We start from the raw sequence: 19,070 nt of genomic DNA on the forward strand, positions 1-19,070 counted from the left end.
AATGAAGCTAGCAGCCAGTAGGATTAAAATATGATTAATATAATAATCATACATGACATCTATTTTTCCCCCACAATTCAATTGTGGCAACAATTAAAATGAAAACCTCAATAGAAGCGGAGTTCGTTTCGGATCAGGTCAGCATCTGCTCAGGTTCAGTGTGGTGAGAAAAGCCTCCTTGCTCGTTAGCTCCATGTAAAATATGAAGGGAGCAAGCTGTCTCTTGAAAGGGCTAAGGTTTTCGATACAATGTCATCTGATTTGATAGGTGAGACCAGTAGACAAGCTGGTAGACAAGCCTCTATCATTGACAAAGAGCTCCAGGTGTGCTCCTCCCGAATGAGGAAACCAGCAGTAACGCATTTGTTACAGAGAAGACAGGACCAGCCTTCATTAAAGAACACTCTGCCGTTCTGTCTAGAGCACATAGGGGCACGTTGTGGGGGTGGGGGTGGAGGGTGAGCAGCAACAAAGAAAACCGACTGCTTCATTTACTGAGGGCATCAATTAGAATATATTAATATCAATTAGGGCATCACTTAGTACCAAAATAGGAAAGTAAACAGGTAGAAAGTTTTAAAATGTACATTCTGAAGCACTCATTCCTTGAAGATTTGAGAGCACATTAGCCATGCAGAGAGCATGTAAAGAGATGGAGTGTAAGCCTAAAGTCAGGTGCCTGAGGATATCAAAAGCCAAGCTGTTAGAGACCCTAATTCCCAAACTGGGCTGATCATTGGAATCCCCTGAGAATCCGGTGGAACTCCAGATCCACAGGCTCCTCTTCTGAGAACGTCTGATTAGGACATCATTCGGTTGCAATAGAGCCCAGGGATTCATGGTTTCACCTGATCCCCATGTGATTCCAATGATCGGCCAAGTTTGGGAACTTCCCTGCCTCTCTCCCACTACCATCTGTTAATTAATGTTTCATTGTTTGATCTCAAAGAATTTCCATTTTTAATAGGGCTACAGAGAAGCTTTGGAAGGTGCTAGCCAGTGATTTTCCAGTGGAGTACTTTAAGGGTATTTTGCAACTGAGGATTCAAAATCATTCTTTCAAGGTAGAAATGAAAGTTGATATGATTTTTTTTCAGACCTAGTGACTCTACTACAGATAGCTGTATTGATATGTGAAGTAGATGGTATACCGTTCAACATCCTGAAACTGGAAACCTACCATTTTACCATTGCGGTTTCATTCCTTTGGGACCTGGGAGCTTCTTAATGATGTACTCCTTTTACTCTGAGGACTTAGAGTTGAACTTGTTTCTCCAAATTCCCCAACCAGAGTTTTCCCACTTCACTTTGATACTTCCTGTTACCCAGCAGCCTCTGGAACAAAATGGATTCCCATCGCTCTGTAGGGCCAGGAAGAGGCTTCAGGAGGAAGTGAGTGAACTCTAGAGGAGTGAGTGCGTCCCAATGGGAAAATAAGCCTACTTACAAGTAGGTTATCTCCCATCCCCACCTTTCAGAACTGAAACACGCCTTCTTTATTTCAATGAGAGGACTGCACCTCTCTCCTGAAACTATTCCGTGGCATATTTAAAAATGGAAGATAAAGGAATTTAATATGAAGAGTTGTGATCTCCAAGAACAACATGAAACTAAAGCTAAGGCTAAGAAAAAAATGTCATCTATAAAGAGCAACCACATTCCTTCTGAACGTCATCATAATGCCTTGATCATTTCAAAACAAAGTCCAATTTGTGAGAGGCCAGGGGCTAGAAATGAAGCAAACCAGAGCCTGAACCATGGCTAGTACTACTGCCGAGGTGGAGAGATTTTTCTGGAACGTGGGATGTTCAGCATCAAAAATGGATCGTCCTAGGAAAACCAGAACAATCAGTTCAGCTTGGTAAGTGACAATTTAAATAAATGCTGATGTCTACTTGACATGGGTTGGTCCCTCCCTTCACAGTTACCCTGTTGAGACGACAGCATGCAATGGCAGGCCAGGAGCAGATGTTTGGAGCATGCTTTCTGGAGCTTTGGTCAGAAGTGGGGGAAAGTTGTGGCTAACACATGTATGTACCTTCGTTTTCTAGTTGGCACGTATGGAATCTGACTTGACAGGTGAGACCAGTAAACAAGCCACATTAGAACAGGCAGCTGTCACCCTCTATCATTGGGGATGAACTCCAGGTGTGCTCCTCCTGATTGAGGAAATCAGCGTTACACCTTGGGAAAAGCAATTTTTATGGAAAGAAGGCAAATCATTGTTCTAAAGTGAGTGTGGGCATACAGGCATGGAAGATGTGTACTCCTGAATCCAGATTAGACCATGACACTTAATCTCGGGTGAATTGGTCAGTAAGGTTGGCCCTATGGATAGTCCACATTTCCCTACTTCTTCTGTTCCAGAACGTCTCTCCTTCTGCCACAAATTTAGAAAAAAAACGACCATCTGTTACTCGAGGCATCTTTGAATACTTTTTTCATTGAGCTCCTGCAGGGTAATTTTTCCACCAGTCATTTGTTGTATCAATAGTCTGTTTTTGATGTCTGCTCCCCGCAGCCCATGTTCTGAGATTAGATTTTTCTTTTACCTTTTTAAAACAATTTCCTCTGTTATTGCCTAGTGTAAAACCCCCAGATGACTGCCATTGAGTCAATTCTGGCTCATAGGTACTCTCTTAGACTGGGTTCTGTAAAGAGGGAAAATCAGTAAAGTTTATATATGTGTTTACAGAGAAAGGTTTATAGCAAGAAATGGCTCAGGCCATTGTAGAGGTGGGAAAGCTCCAAGTCTGTGGGTCTGATCAGGGTAGGCAAATGGGAATCTAACTTGCTGTATAAACGACAGAGGTGAATGAGTCCGAGGTTAGAAGGCAAGATGCTAGGCTGCTGATGACGTCCATGGTAGGTAGGAACTATGGCTGGCTGTAGGCTCAAGTTCAAGGGATTTGAGCTCAACAGCCAGATGAGGAATCCAGACCCTGCAAAAGGCAATCAAGGAGCTTTCCCACCGTGTCTACTGTATTGGACGCAGGCCACACCCTCCAGGAGATTTCATCACGGCGATTAGTAGGTCTTAACGACTGAGAAGTTGACACAAAGCAAACTATTCCAGTGATCTTACTAGGGTTTCTGAAACTGTAATCTTTATGGGAACAGAAAGCCTCGTCTTTCTCCCTTGGAGTGGCTTGTGTGTTTTGAACCATCTACTGTGTGGTGAGCAGCCCTACAGTGCAGCCCCATCAGTGCAGATTTGTTAGTTACATGCATTAGACCTGTCCAGATGTAGTTAGGTTAAAAATGTAATATCTTATCATTTGATCTTTCTTTTGACCCATTTTAAAGTTTCAGTGTTTAATGTTTTCTGCTTTCTTTTTTATTGAGGTTTTTCTCTGTTTTATTTTGTCATTGTTGTTAGTTTGGTTGCTCAATTCCTGTTTGTGTTTTATTTGATTTTCTGTATATGAAATCCAGGATAGGTAAATCTACAGAGACAGTAATTGGATTTTTAATTACTTAAGGGCATGTCAGGGGAGGTTGGGAGGAAATGGGAGCTAACAATAATGGGTAAGAAAAGCAAATGTTCTGAAATTTATTGTGGTGTGATTACACAACTCTAATTAATATGATTGAACAAGTTAAAACTATTTTTATAACTAAATACATTGGTGCTGTCCAGTAGACATATAAGATGAGTCACATTCAAAATTTAAAATTATCTAGTCACATTAAAAAAAATAGGTGAAAGAAATGATAATAATACCATAATATGCTTAGTCCAATATATTAAAATGTTACTTTAAAGGAAGTAATATTTTGTTACATCTTAAGTGGAAGTTTACACAGCAAGTTCTGTTCTCGTTTGATAGTTTCCACATTACTTGTGGAGACACAATTAGCACAATGTGTCAAGAGTCTCTTTGACTGTGTTGTGCTGTGTCTGTTCCCTTTTCCATATGACCCTATTTTGTCACCGCCACTGGTGCCAGAGGTAACAGAGCAGCATCACTTAAACCACTTCTCCGGTGCATTGCCTGTTTGTATTCCTCCTTCCTCCTTAACCCTTCTCAACTTTACCTTCTGTCCCTTTGATCTGGCATCGTTGATTACTCTCCGAAGTGCCTGGTCCATGCACATTGTTGTTCCTCTCAAAGATTGTCTATTGCTTGGTTGAAAAATGAGCCATGAGCATGAGTTCATTTCCAGATTAAGGGCCATGACCTTGGAGGTTCCACCAGTCTCTATCCAACGAGGAGCCTTATACCTTTTATGACTTTGAATCGTGTCCTATATTATTCTCCCACTCGATCCAGGATTTTCTAATCTGATTGATCCCTTTCAGAGAATTTGGTAGTGGTAGCTGGGCACCGTCTATTTCTTTTAGTCCCAGGATTGTGAAGGCTGATGTTTATGCAGACTGTCAGTCCTTTCCACTAAATGTTTGTGTGTGTCTTTAATTGTCATTAGTCTCTTTTCTTCAGGATGGAGAGACCAATATTTTCATCTTAAATGCTGCTCTTGAGCTCTTATGACCCCAACCAGCAAATCATGACAAAGAGCTGTGTGACGTTGTGGGTTACTTTTTACTCCCATCAAGATTTAGTCTCAGAAACCCACAGGGACAGTTCTGTGTCATCACCATGAGCCATGAATAGTAGCAGTATGTTATGCCAACTGACTGGGTTGTCTTGCCACCATGGTCCTAAGCCTTCAAACCCATAAACAACTGATTTTGAAAGGTATTCGATTATATCTGAGATGTATTTGTGTCTTCAATGAATACTGTGCCTATGTACACGTAAGTGTACTTGCACACACTTAAGGAGCGCTGGTGGCTGATAACCACAAAGTCAGCAGTTCAAACCCATCAGACACACCACAGGAGAAATCTGAGCCTGTTTTCTCCTGTAAAGATTTATAATCACAGAAACATACACAGACTTGCTATGAATCAGAATCAATATAAAGGTAGTGAGCTTTTATAACATAAATGCTTGCAGTGATTTCTTCACATTTTGAGTCATGCCAAATGTGCAAATGAAGGTCTTAAAAGCTTTGCTCTATCCACCTCATTAGGGTCAATTCTACTTGAAGGAGGCAACATTCTCCCGTATTTTGAGGCCTTCTGACCAGAGAGGCTCATCTTATGGCCGTAGATCAGACAGTGTTCTGCTGCTCATCATAGGGCTTCCAGTGTCTGCTCTGTCAAAGTGAACTGCCTCTTCTTAGTCTCTCACCTCCACTGAAACCTTTCCATTCTGGTGACCCTAGTGGTATCTGAAAGGCTAGTGGCATATCATCCAGAATCGTAGCAACATGCAAGCCACCACAACACAACAGACTGACAGATAAGTGGAATGTACAGAGCATGGAATCAATGATCTATGAATTTTAAAAAATTGGAAGTCATGAAAAATGAAATGGAAGACAAAAGCATTGATATCCTAAGAATATTGGCCATTGTAAATCTGATCATCATACCATTTACTATGCCCAGAATAGAAAAATTAAAAGAAAGATGATGTCACCTTCATTATAAAAAAAAAAACATTTCAAGATCTATCCCAATATACAATTCTATCTGGGATTGAACACTATCCCTACACCTGCAAGGAAGACAAAGCAATGTGACTTTACTCAAATATATGCAACAGACATAAAAGACAGTGATGAAGAAACTGAAGAGTTCTTCCACATTCTTAAGTCTGAAACGAACCAAACATGCAATCTGGATGCATTGATAATCACTGGTGATGAGAATGTGCGAGTCGAAAACAAAGCAGGATTAGTACTTAGAAAACATGGCCTTTGGAATAGAAACAAAACTGGAGATCATATAATGGTAAAATTGTGATCACCTTTTGCAAGAACAATGACTTCTCAATGGCAAATCCCATTTTTCAATGGCATAAACATCAGTACACTTGAACCTCGCCTGAAAACACAGATATCATCAGTTACATCCGAAGGAAGAAATGCAATAATCTCAAGCCAAACAAAGCCAAGGACAGATTTTGAAAAGACTGACAATTACTCATCTGCAAATTCAGGCAGAGCAGAAGAAAAATAAACCAAATACAGGGGAACTATGTGACCTTGACTATAGCTCATCCGAATTTAGAGAACATCTCAAGGGCAGATTTGACTCGGTGAACACTAATGACCAAAGACCAGAAGAATTATGGGATGATGTCAAGAACCATACGAATTCTGGGATGACATTCATGAAGAAAACAAAACGTGATCCAAAAGACATAAAGAAAAGACAAAAAAAGATGTCAAGCGCGATTCTGAAACTTCCACTTGAATGTAGAGTAACTAAAGCCCAATGTACAAAGTGATTAAGTAAAGAAAGTGGAAAGAGAAGTTCTAAGGCACTGGATGAGAAATTGCAAACATTCCCATAGGATAGCTCAAAAGACAACATAAGAAAATGTGCAAATACCTGGAGTCCGAAAACCAAAAGGGAAAAATACACACAGCATTTCTCAGGCTGAAAGCAATAAAGAAGTTCAAGTCTCCAGTTAAAATGCTGAAGAATTCTATGCATCAAGAGAAGATAGAAGGAATAAATCGAATCACTATACCAAAGAGAATTGGTCAATGTCCAACCATTTCAAGAGCTAGCATATGATCGATAACTGACAGTAGTGAAGGAAGTAATTTAAGCTGTGCTGAACAAATTAGTTTAAAAAAAAGACTCCAGACAGAATACCAATTGAAATAGTTCAACAAACTGAGGCAGAGCTGGAAGCACACACGAGTCTAAGCCAAGAAACCTAGAGAGCAGCTACTTGACCAGCTGGGTGGAAGAGACCCATATTTGTGCCCATTCCAAAGAAAGATGGTCTACTGGGATATAGAAATTATTGAACAATATCAACATTGCACACAAGTAAACTTCTGCTGAAGATAATTTAAATACAATTGCAATGTTATATCAATAGATTCAGACGACATAGAATGAGGGATATAATTGCTAATGTCACATGGATCTTGGCTGACAGCAGAGAGTACCAGAAAGATGCTTACTTGTGTTTTATTGACTAAGCAAAGGCACTCAATTTTATGGATCATAAAAAATATAGATAACCCTGGGAAGAAGAATTCCAAAATACTTAACTTGTGTTCATGTGGAAACTCTAAATAAACCAAGAGGCAGTTGTTCAAGTAGAACAAGGGAAGATGGAATGGTTTGAAATAAGGAAAATTTGTGTGTCAGGATTGCATCCTTTCACCATATTTATTCCATCTGTATGCTGAACAAATAATCTGAGAAGCTGACATTAGTGAAGAATGAGACTTTGAGACTGGAGGAAGGATCCTTAACAGCCTCTGATATGCAGATGAACCTTGCTTGCTGAAAAACAAGAGGATTTGAAGCACATACTGATAAAGATCAAAGACTAGGATCTTCCATTTGAATAATAACTTGATGTAAAGAAAGCAAAAAATCTTCATAACAGAACCAGGAATAAGAGTATGATAGAAAAAAGAGAATTTGTCAAGGCTTTCATTTTACTTGGATCCACAATCAATGCTCAAGAAAAGAGCAGTCAGGAAATTAAATGATGTATCCTGCTGGGAAAATCTGCTGCAAACGATCTCTTTAAAGTGTTAAAAGGAAAGAGCTCATTTTGAAGACTGAAGTGTTCCTGACGCAAGCTTTTGTATTTATAATTTTTTTCATACACATTCAAAAGTTGGACAGGAAGAAGGGAGACTGAAGAAGCAATGCCCTTGAATTAGGGTATTGGTGAAGAATATTCAATATGCAATAGGCTGCCATCAGAACGAACAAGTCTGTCTTGGAAGAAGACAGCCGGAATGGTCCTTAGAACCAGGAATGGTGAACTTTGCCGCACATACTTTGGACATATCATAAAGAAGAATTCATTCCTGGCATCATGCTTGGTAGGAAGTCTGTGGGAAAGAAGAACCTTCTTTTTGATGGAGGTTTATCTTTGTTTAGTTCTGTCATTATTGGTTTCTTGTTTGTGTTTTGCATGGCTTTTCCCCCCCCAAACAATTTTATAAGGATCTCATACCATTCAATAGTTCCGTCATATCAAGCACAATTGATGCCACAATCCATTTCAAAACTTTTTCTACCTCTTGTACTCCTTGATATCAGTGTATGGTTTGCTGTATATAAAACCCTGTAAAGTATAGAGACAATAACTTGATTAATAATCACCTAGGGGCACAGCAGGGGAGACTTGGGGGTAAGGGGGAACTAACGTCAATGAGCACAAGGCTGTAAGGGGGAACTAACATCAATGAGCACAAGAAAGAATAACATGATCTAAAATTGATTGTGGTGATAAATGCACAACTCTGCCTAATGTGATTGAGCTATTAAATTGTATGATATGATATGTGAATTATATGCCGATAAAACTATTTAAAAGCAAAGGTGTGATTGTAAGGATAGCTGAGGACTAGGAAGTGTTTTGTTCCATTGCTCATGAATTGGAATAAGCTCAAGAGCACAATACCAAAACCAGCATAGGACGAGTATAGGAAAATTGATATCATTGTAGGCATGTAGGTGTGTGCATAAATGAGAACAGAGGGCCTATCCCTTAACAATTTATTTGTTGTTTGAATACGCACCAGCTCAAAACTTTTTACATAGCCCATTTAATGACATTGCCTGCATTCTTTGAGTTACACAACCATTTTCATCCTCCTTTTCTGAGTTGTTCCCTGACCATTGACATTAATTTACTGCCCCATAAAGTTTCTGTCTAATCTTAAGAGTTGCTATTGCCAATTCGATCCCATAAAGCTGGTTCTCAAAAGAGCATATTGCTCAAGGCAGGTCTTTTATTAGTGAAGGTAAACTGCTATTTGGTTTTAAGAAGACTTCAAAAGGTATTTTCGGTTTAAGGTTTAAAGACTAACTCGAGGCAGTAGTTTGAGGGGTTCAATTTTTTTTTCACCTTATATTCAATATGAATGAGATAGTTTACATGTTTTTGACTGTACTACTTGAAATCCCATGGGCATTTTATAATTGGGCAAACCTCAATACAGATTATCATATTTTAAGTGTTTGGAAGTCACACATGGCTAGAGGCTACTATTTTTTTTTTAATAAATTCTTTTCTGAGTCCTCTTATAACAATCCATACATCCATTGTGTCAAGCAGATTTGTACATATGTTGCCATCATCATTTTCAAAATCTTTTCTTTCTACTTGAGACCTTGATATCAGTTCCTTTTGTCCCCTCTCTCCTCTACCCTCATGAACCCTTGGTAAATTGTAAATTGTTTCCATATTTTACACCATCTGCTGTCTCCCTTCACCCATGTTTCTATTATTCATCACCCTAGGTAGGGGGGGAGGGGTTATAAGTCAATCATTGTTATCGGTCCCCCCTATCCTCATGGTATCACTTACTCCCATTATTGCTCCTGAGGGGTTTATCTGTTCTGGGTTCCATGTGTTGAGATCTCTTAGCTGTACCAGAGTACATGCTCCAGTCTAGCTGGATTTGTAAGGTAGACCTGGTGTTAGGATAGTGGGGTGTGGGGGAAGGGAGGAAGCATTGAAGAACTAGAGGAATGTTGTGTGTTTCATTGGTGCTAATACTGTACCCTGGCTGGCTCATCCCTTCCTTGTGACCCTTCGATGAGGGATATCCAATTTTCTACAGATGGGCTTTGGGTCTCCACTCTGGCCCCCCCATCGCTTGCATCGATATGATTGTTTGGGGTCTTCTGATGCTGGATACCTGATCCCGTAGACACTTTGTGATCACACAGGTTGGTGTGCTTCTTCCATGTGGGCTTTGTTGCTTCCCAGCTAGATGGTTGCTTGTTTATCTTCAAGAGGCTACTACTATCTTGAAACAGGTCTGTATAAAAAGTTAGGGGAATGTGCTGGAGCAATTGATGTAGACATTACATGATAGAAGGAATTTAAGTCTGATTCTGTCATCGATGAGTAGATTGCAATAAGTTGACTTATTACATGATGAGGACAGAGATCAAGGAGCTGCCTTCACAGAAATCAGGGGACAGGGCTGTTTCTTAGATCGAGAACAACGAGAGCAGAGCTTCATGGCTGGTACAACATAAACCCCAGAAGAGGGAAAGCAGTAACCACAGCTTTGAGAGCCTGGGAGTGGAGGGTGAGGAGTAGGATAACGAAAGGTTGGAGAGAACTGCTATTCTAAAAAAGAGGTGAATTTACTTTTAACCATATAGTTTTAGGAGGTAGCGATTGCATGTTACTCGAGACCTACATGGGAGCAAGGGTGAAAGGTGAGGCTTGGCAGCTTATGTTATCAGTGCCATCAAGTCGCCTTCCAAACTCACCGCTACCAAATTGATTCTGACTCCTACCAGCCTTACAGGGCAGAGTGGATCTGCCCCTGTGGTTTCTGAGATTGTTCATCTACAGGAGAATAGTAAGTCTCATCTTTCTCCAGAGGACCCGGTAGTGGTTTCAAAATGTTGACCGTGTGTTTCAAAACCCACCAGGTAACCCACCCACTATGCCAACCAAGTTATCTTGTGAAGGTGGATAGAGATCAGAACGATTCAAGAATTTCCTCTGAAGAGGCCCAGGGTGAGCAATGAGGACCACAAGCGACCAGGTGGGTAAATGAATAAGGAAGCAGTCTTGGGCACCAAGGATGAAGAGTATTTTCAGAAAGAAAGAAAACGCCGGGGAGGAGTTGATGAAGGTCCCAAGAAAGACAAGTCTATTGGGCATGGCTAGGAAAAGCTCTTGAGAGAAATTAGGACCTTTGTGGAAGCAGAAGGAAAAAGAGAAGGATTTACATCAGGTGAGCTGCCTCCTAGACCTCTGGACTCGAGTCCTTGGCACAACAGGCTGATGGAAGATGTTTGGGTTGAGAAAGCTGACTTTTTCCCAGCAGATGCAGTCCCTGCAGGAATCCTGGCAGAAGGAAACAGCAGCACAGGGTGGGTGGAGTTCTGGGCAATTCTTGATTAATAGCCAATGTAAAGAAAACCCAGAAACAAGCCAAATGCCAGGATGCAAGGAAATTCAGAAGGGGAGCAATGTAGCGCTGGACACCATTGCAAAGTCATTATTTAGTCTTAGTTAAACTATAAGCAGAAAAATATGTATTTAAAAGACAATCTGTCACAGTGAAGATGTACTGTATTTTTTTCCACTATATTTTCAGTATTTCACTGCTTACTTTAAGGGATGGGCAACTATGGAATGTGTCCAGTGGAAGATTGCTTTAATATTTTACACATTTTTGAAGGGGGAGTGGTGAACAGCAGTGACCTGACAGCCCAGGAACTCTAGAGGCCTGCAATCTGGTGAAAACCCCATTTTCCTTTTCAGATGATTCAATTACAGCAGAAACCTTAGTATCCAGTGTCCATGGATTTGAAGGGATAAAAAAAGCCAATTGAGTATTTTAACTTGTTAATGCTGAAATCGTGTGGGGATAACAGAGTCACCAATGAGAACTATGGAAGTTCACGTTCTCTTTAACTACGCGATGGTTAGATCCCATACACACAGAGTAGGTTTTATACCAGGTGTGTGTGGGAGCACAGGGTGCGGAAATTACTCCACGACAAAATTCCCTTGACATTCCCTGCAATTTCCCTGAGCCTTGGGAGTTCTGACAAACACAGGTTTCCAAAATCTTTGAAAGACAAGCTGTTAGTCATGCTGAAAGGCAGGCTAAGTTGAATTTCTCATTTTTTCCCAAAGGAGAACATCTGATCAACGGGAGCAAGAAGTGTTCATGGCACAGAGGGTGGGGAGAGGTAGAAGGAGCTGGGGAAAGCATTACTGAACAGGGAAGAAGGAATCTTTCTAGTTAAAAATAAGTACAACTTGACAGTCTCAATTACCTAGGAAATTCCCTTGAACAGGTAAATAGCCTTGTAGTCATAGTGCTACTTAGACCTTGGGTTCTTTACAAGGTTTATGGAGGGCTTTGTGAAGTTCATGGACTCCAGACCAAGCACCAGAGATTTTGTGCATCTACCATTTTCTGGAGTGAAGTTTCATACCTTTTATCAGATTCTCTTGGGAATCAATATTTTAAACAAGTTAAGAATGGTTAGAACAGCACATTAAAAAGACGTATGTCATGAATCAATAGGAGCTGTGATGGTGGAGTAGGTTACATGGTGGACTGCTGACCACGAAGTTAGCAGTTTGAAACCACCAGCCATGCTGGGGAAGCAAGAGAAGGCATTCTAACTCCTGTCAAGAGTCTCGGAAAGCCCGTGGGGAAGGTCTGTCCTGTCCTAAATGGTCCCTGTGAGTCAGAATAGACTTAATGACAATGAGTTTGGTTTTAATGAATCAATGTGAATCCACTACTTTGTTACCCGTAGATGAGTAACGGTAACAGCAAGGAGTGCCTGGGTGGCACAATGGGTAAGGGCTGAGCTACCAATAAAAAAGTTGTCTACCTTACCCTAGCCAGAGAACACAGACTAGGCAATGTGTTTCTACAAGGCTACCACCATCAAAAGCTTAGCGAGAAGGTCGAACTGTCAGGATTCAACAAAAAACTGGTTTGTAGATGAATAGAGAGATGTTTAAGGAGTCTTGGTTGTACAATAGCTAAACAATTGATGGCTGACAGAAAGTTCCCTATGTCTAACCCACCAACCATTACTGCTCACACCGCAGGAGAAAAGGCACAGCGATTTGTTCTTATTAAAATTGTATTTTAGGAAACCCCATGGGGTAATCTTACTCTGTGCTGCCTTGGCACACAACAACGACATGCTATTAAGCAAATAAGAAAGATGTAGCTTTCTGGTAAATAATCATACGTCCTTATTGTTTAACTTAGTTCCCGTGTTTTGGCTCCTTTTGGGTTAAAATTAACAAGAGTTTCAATTTGTGGCTTTCATCTTATCAGAGAGAGAGATGTCTAAAGCAAACAACTGCACTGTTTGAGATACCGGTAACTGGATTGTGTAATCCCTGTTCTTGTTCTCTTGAAAATAGAAAATAGCAAACAGTCACGACAACCTCGTCACACAATCGGGGTTTCAAAATGTCAAACCGCACATTATTTATAGAGTTCGATGTGCTCTTAAACACCCCTGCAAGTTGGCAAGGCATACCCATCAGAGCGTCTAGCTATCATTTTTACATTTTCTTATTTCCATATTCTTCGCAGATTGCAGAAAGCGGGACCGAAACAAAGCAAAACAAAAAACATGCCTGGAAGGAATCGGCATGAGTCTCCCATGAGGCTGGATTCCCGGCCCGCAAGGAGAAAGCATCCCGGGGGCCCGGACCCGCGTGCTCCCAGGTCCCGGAGGCCAAGGCCGGAGCGAGCTCTCCCCGGATGCCCCTGCCTGCGCTCCCAGCGCCCGTTCAAACTGCGAGCGAGCGCCGCCGTCCGGGCGCCTTTGGGCCCCAGGTTCGGGCTGCCTGGGCGCGGGGGCGGTGCGGGTGGGGGAGGGAGGGAGGCAGGGGGCGGCGCGCCAGCCCATGCTCCGCCCCCGGCACGGCTACCCGGAGAGGCGCCCACGTGCCCAGCCCGCCTTTTGCAGCGCCGCGTCTGGGCTCAGTCCTCTTCGGGTGGACCAGCGAGGCGGTGGCCGCGAGTCCCGTCCCCCGGAGCCCTCAGCTCGCCCTACCCGCGGCCCTTCGCCCACCACGGCCCCTCGGCTCGCCCCTGGCGCTGCTCCTGTAAGTTGCCAACTTTCCCGCCACGCGGAGGGGCCGCAGGCGAGGGGCCGGGGAGGAAAGGGGTGGGGGCGCTGCAAGACGGCGTCCGTCCCGCTGCGCGCAGCTGCCTGGAGGCCTCGCCCGGAGCCCCGGGACTGGACTGCCCGGGTCGGTAGGCCGGGTCTACATCCGGGACCCTCGTTCTCAGGGTAGCGGTCGGGCTGACCCTCGCCCGCTCCGGCCCTTGGACATGCATCGGGGTGCGGGAGCCGAGCGACCAGCCTGGCCCCGCGACTTTTGGGGGGTTGGGGGGTGTCTCTATCACCCATTCTCCGAGGGGTCCCTTCCGGGGACGCATAGCGCCTCATGCTCTATCCCCTGGACCTGCCCGCTGAGGGCTTCCCGAAGTCGCTTTTCACTCCACAGCGATTCTTGGTTTAAATATAGAACACGGCTTGGAGCGCTGGAAGCCCTTTCCGCGCAATCCGACGGGGGATCAGAACCCAAATCCTAAACGGCCCGCCGCCAAGTGGTTCCGATTCCGAGGGATCCCGTGTAGGGTTTCCGAGACTCGGGATCTCCGGGGGATCGGGCCGTGTCCGTCCTGCCCGCGGGAGCAGTGCGTCTCAAGGCTGACCGCGTGGCTGAGAGTCCAGCGTAAAATGGCGCTTCACAGCCCGGCCGCCCCCACCCCCACCCCACTCCCACCCCCACCCCACTCCTCCAGAAGCGAGTGGACGTCCTTTGAATCCGCTCCAAGGCCACGTCCTCTCCGAGTTTAGTTCGCGTAGTCGCCGGCTTTGAACTCCAAACGTGGTCCTTGACGCGCAGGGAATCGCGCGTAGCCAGCCCATCACCCCCGAGTAACCGTCCTTCCAGAAAACTTCCCAACTCACACTCACAAGCCCACGGACCCCGCGGACTCCATGGAGGGGGGTGTGCAGAGGTTGCACTTTAAAGTTCTTTCCAAGAAAGAGCTTGAACAAAAGCCGCGGTGGTTTCTGGCTCATAGGCACCCGACCAGACGCGGTAAGAGTGTTCTTAAGATTTCTGAGATTGGAAATCGCTCCCGGAACGGACCGCCGCCTCTTTTTGTTCCGCAGAACAGCTGGTGGGTTCAAATGTCTAGCCCGAAAGTTAGCAAACTGAAAAAGCACCGAGATTCTTTCAGTCACACGTTCTCCAAAGTGAAAACTGCCTAGACTTCAGGAGTAAAAATGCCAGCCTCTTTGAATGTACAGAGATTTATGCAAATCGGCCTTAAGACATTCGTAAGGCCACTAATGTAATCGGGTGGTGATCGATCCCGCTAGACATTTGCACAGACATTCTTCCTTTTCATGAGAGAGACCATCAGGTCTTCCGAGCCTGGTGGAGTGGCGGTTACGGATCGGCCTGCCATCTGCAGTGTCAGGAGTTCAACACCCCTACCTGGAGTTGAAGGGCACGGCTTTCTACTCCCGTAAAACATTGCACTCTCGCTCACTCTACCTTGTCCGATAGGGTCGCTGTGAGTCAGCATCAACTTGATGGCAGTGAGTTTGGAGTTTATCATCAGATCTTATTCAAATAGACTGGTTCAGTCCTGGCGGGGGCCTGAAGAACAAGTTAAGAATGTATGTGTACTCTCAAGGTTTTGATACCTTTCCATTCCTGCACAGCCAGCTTTTGGTTGGATGGTTGGTTGGCTGGTCGGTTGCTTCTTACTCCCTTCAGCATTAATAATGATTTCTTGAGGGAACTACACATTTTAGATCCTTTCTCTAGATCAGTGGTTCTCCACCTTCCTACTGCCGCGACCCTTTAATACAGTTCCTTATGTTGTGGTGACCGTCCCCCATCCATAAAAATCATCTTTGTTGCTACTTCATCACTGTAATTTTACTACTCTTATGAATTGGGCGACCCCTGGGAAAGGGTCGATCAACCCCCAAAGGGGTCGCAACCCACAGGTTGAGAACTGCTGCTCTAGAGGATACATTTTGTGAGTGTGTGTGTGTGTCTGTCCGTCCTGCTGGTGCTGTGGTTAGGGACAGGCTGCTATTAGAATGGCCTGGAGTTCGAACCGGCCAGCCGCTCTGCAGGAACAAGATGTGTGGCGATCTTCTCCTGAAAAGATTGTAGCCTTGGAAACAGTGAAATCACTAGGTGTTGCCAGCCCTTCCCTTTCCACTATGCACTTTTTTTCTGTACCAGACCATACAGAATCCTTAGTAATGTTTATTATGCATTATAATAATAGAATGTGATAAACATAGCTGCAAAATTGTTTAAATCTAATAGTTCTTAGATTATATGGATGCAAACAATTGCTTTGTAAAATCTTTCTATTTCTCAGTTACATTATTAGTAACTGAGCAGAAACTTATGATTTTCCTCCTTTCCCTTTAAATTACTACTTTATGCTCAAAAAGCTTATTGATACTGATTTGCAATTCGCAGTATTGTAGCTAAAACATGAGAGCGCTGTCAGGAAGCTGTCCAAAAGCAGCAGTGCGTGCAGACAAAACCATGTGATTTGAAACACCATTGTAATTGGCTAATCACCCCTTTCCCCGGAGTGCATTCCAAAAAATCACACCAAACTAACTGCCATTGAGTTGATTCTAACAGTAGAACTTCCCTTGTTGGCTTCCAAGACTATAAATCTTTATGGGAGCAGAAAGCCTCATCTTTCTCCCAAGGAGTGGCTTGGGGTCAAACTTCTGACCTTGCAGTGAGCAGCCAAATCATAACCCACTGCTGGATTCCTAGGAGCAGGTTTGAAGGTTTAGCAAGTATATTAGCATGGAGTATTAGCCTTGTAGGTATATTGATGCTTGTAAGCTGGACTTAAAATTGTTTTGTTATTAAAAAAGAATACATTTCTCTTGAAGTATTGCACAAACATACACCGCTTTTTTGGTCTCGATCCCCGTTCCGGACAGTGTCACGGTGCAGTCTGCACTGTTCCACCCCTCATGATATCACTGGTTGGAAAAATATGGGACAGTTCTAGTCTGTCCTTTAGGCTCTCTGGGTCAGCCATGGCCATGAGTTTTCATTTTTTAGTTTTTTTTAAGTTTTTGGATTTTATACTTAGGGTTGCTTCACATCTGCCCCTGATTATGTGGTTATTAGGTGCCATCGAGTTGATTTGGTCATAAAACCCATGGTCAGACACTCGGAGGAACCGCTCACCGCTCACCTTTCCGTCAGCAGTGTAGTCCAGTTAACCGACTGTGCTGCCACACTCCTGCACAGGAATATAAACCCTTTAAAAAGGGCAGTGCTCTCATGGTTGAATGATCAATCAGTATAAAAATATATGAGTTCTTTTCTTTTCCCTTTAGTAAGTTACTAACCAGCTACCCTGTACTAGCTGGGAGATCGCATTATTTATTTTCAAAATTCTCCCTGGCCTCTCCCTCCCTGGGTTTCCACCCTGCGCTTTGATTCAGGAATGTCATTTACCTTAAGGTATGTTAATCTGTCACATGGTCTTGGAGACCAGAGTAAACTGCTGCATTCAGTTAGAACTTCCACCCTAGCCCTTTTGAATCGGGAGTCTAATCACTATCACTGACCAGAAATCAGGGTTCTAAAGAAGACGGAATGAAAACTGGGAGGAAAGACGTGGTGCTTGCCGTCCTTTGAAAGGTCCGAGAATAGCCGGGTTTTAAATCTTGTGTCACTTGGACATTTGTGCCTAAAGAATTTTAAAGTTCACATTCCTTGCATTTTGGTACCAACCTGCTCATGTGTTCAGAGGGAGCGCCCCTCCCTCCAACTCAGCTCCCCTTGTTCTCTCAGATCTCTGTGGCTCCTCTCACTGTGTGTCCTGTTGCCACCAGACCTGGAGCTCTGATCTGCAGGCATGACGTGTTCCTTGGTCTTCCCCTGTTGGCCTGCCTCTCCGTGTCACTCAGTCTCTGCTTTACCTTTGCTTCATTACGTCTGCTTACTGCTCTCATGCTCTCACCCCTCCCCTTAAAAAATATATTTCTATTAAAAAAATTGTTCAAAGCTGTCTGCTGGTTTTATTTGGGCTCCCTTCATTGAACAACTCAGAACAGACTTGAAAACACACTTAGGTTGCTATTTATTATTTCTCAACAATGCGCTGAACACACAGGTATAAAGACTGAGTTCTTATAAACTTACTTACTTACTGGAAATCAAACATTTACCACATAAGCCAACATTTTGGTTTCCTGAATATGTCATCTTTTTCCCCCCTTGTTTTCATTGTTATTTGCTGGTTCTATATTACAAACAAACAAAACCCCCTCAATCTGTGAAGTTTTACTTAGATGCTTCCACTTTCCAAATTCTTTATTGTGGGTATTTAAAATTAGATAGCTATAGTTTTGGAAGAAAAGAATGACTTATTCTCTTAGTTTTCTATCTGGATCGCTTTTTATTCTAGTGCTGAGCAGTGTTTGGCACATATTCCTGCTCTGCGTGTGTGTGGCTGCAGAAATGAACAGTGTACTGTTGCTTAGTCCGTACTTTAGATTTTTATTTTAAATTTGAATCATAGCAACCCTATAGGATGAGAGAATATCCTGTAGTGTTTCCAGGGCTGTGAATCTTTATAGAAACCGACAGCCACTTCCCTCTCCTGAAGAGTGGGTGGAGCGCTCTGACCATCGACTTTCTGGTGAGCAGCCAAGTACACTACCACGGCTCTTCCTATATGTTGAAACGGATTCAAAAGCAACAAGCTTCATGTCGGTGTTAAGGTTGAAGTATTTTGGAGAAGAACCTCTGCTGCCATTATATTTACCTGCTGGGCTGCTCACTAGCTGCTCTGCCAGAGAAAGATGGGGCCTTTTACTCCACTCCAAATAAGAGGGGGAAACCCACAGGGGTAGTTCTACCCTGCCCTATAGGGTCAATCAATGAGTCAGTCAACTCGATGGATGTGAATGGTGAGTCTCAACAGTACTGACTTCAGAAAAGATGTGAGGCAACGCACTTTTTGTGGAAAAGTTTGGATTTGAATATACAGTTCACATCATCTCTGTTCTTATTTAGACTTTTATTTTGGATCTCCTCAGTATGAACACGATTCCTTGTTTTTCTAGATGTATGTGATAACGTGTTAAAAATCTTAAGGGCTTCTTGACAGAACTTTGTATATCCAAGATCAAATCATGAGTGTGATAATTTTGTTTTACAAATGTCAAGTATTCAATATATTTAATTGTATGTCTTTCTCTTGTGTCGTCTCCCCCCCTGAAAATAATAAAGTAAAAGAAAGAAAGAAAACTGCATGTCACACCTTCTCCTAGTGCTGCATGCTCTCATTTCGCTTCAGAGTTGAGCCTAATCTGGGATTCAGCAATGGCAGACATGATAGACGAACGCTCCATGGTCTTTCTATTGGGTGGGTTTATTTCCTTTTTTTTTTTTAAACCTTATGTTGTATTCATTTTTGGAATATTTGGTGAACAATACACAACAGAATTTTATGTCCCTTGT

The 19,070-nt window shown here is 43.0% G+C and overlaps 1 protein-coding gene across 2 annotated transcripts in view; it reads left to right on the forward strand.

The window, feature by feature from the left end:
* The first annotated feature begins 13,580 nt into the window (after positions 1–13,580).
* Positions 13,581–19,070, forward strand: part of SLC7A2 (solute carrier family 7 member 2) — a 58,477-nt gene continuing 52,987 nt past the window's right edge. For both annotated transcript variants that reach the window (XM_030884589.2, XM_004696167.2), the window contains exon 1: positions 13,581–13,625. The gene's annotated coding sequence lies outside the window, so the exon portion shown is untranslated. The remainder of the gene's footprint in view (positions 13,626–19,070) is intronic.

The sequence above is a fragment of the Echinops telfairi genome, unplaced genomic scaffold (genome assembly GCF_000313985.2).
Source record: "Echinops telfairi isolate 266 unplaced genomic scaffold, ASM31398v2 ScPeMD7_9;HRSCAF=40, whole genome shotgun sequence".
NCBI classification, from domain to species: Eukaryota; Metazoa; Chordata; class Mammalia; order Afrosoricida; family Tenrecidae; genus Echinops; species Echinops telfairi.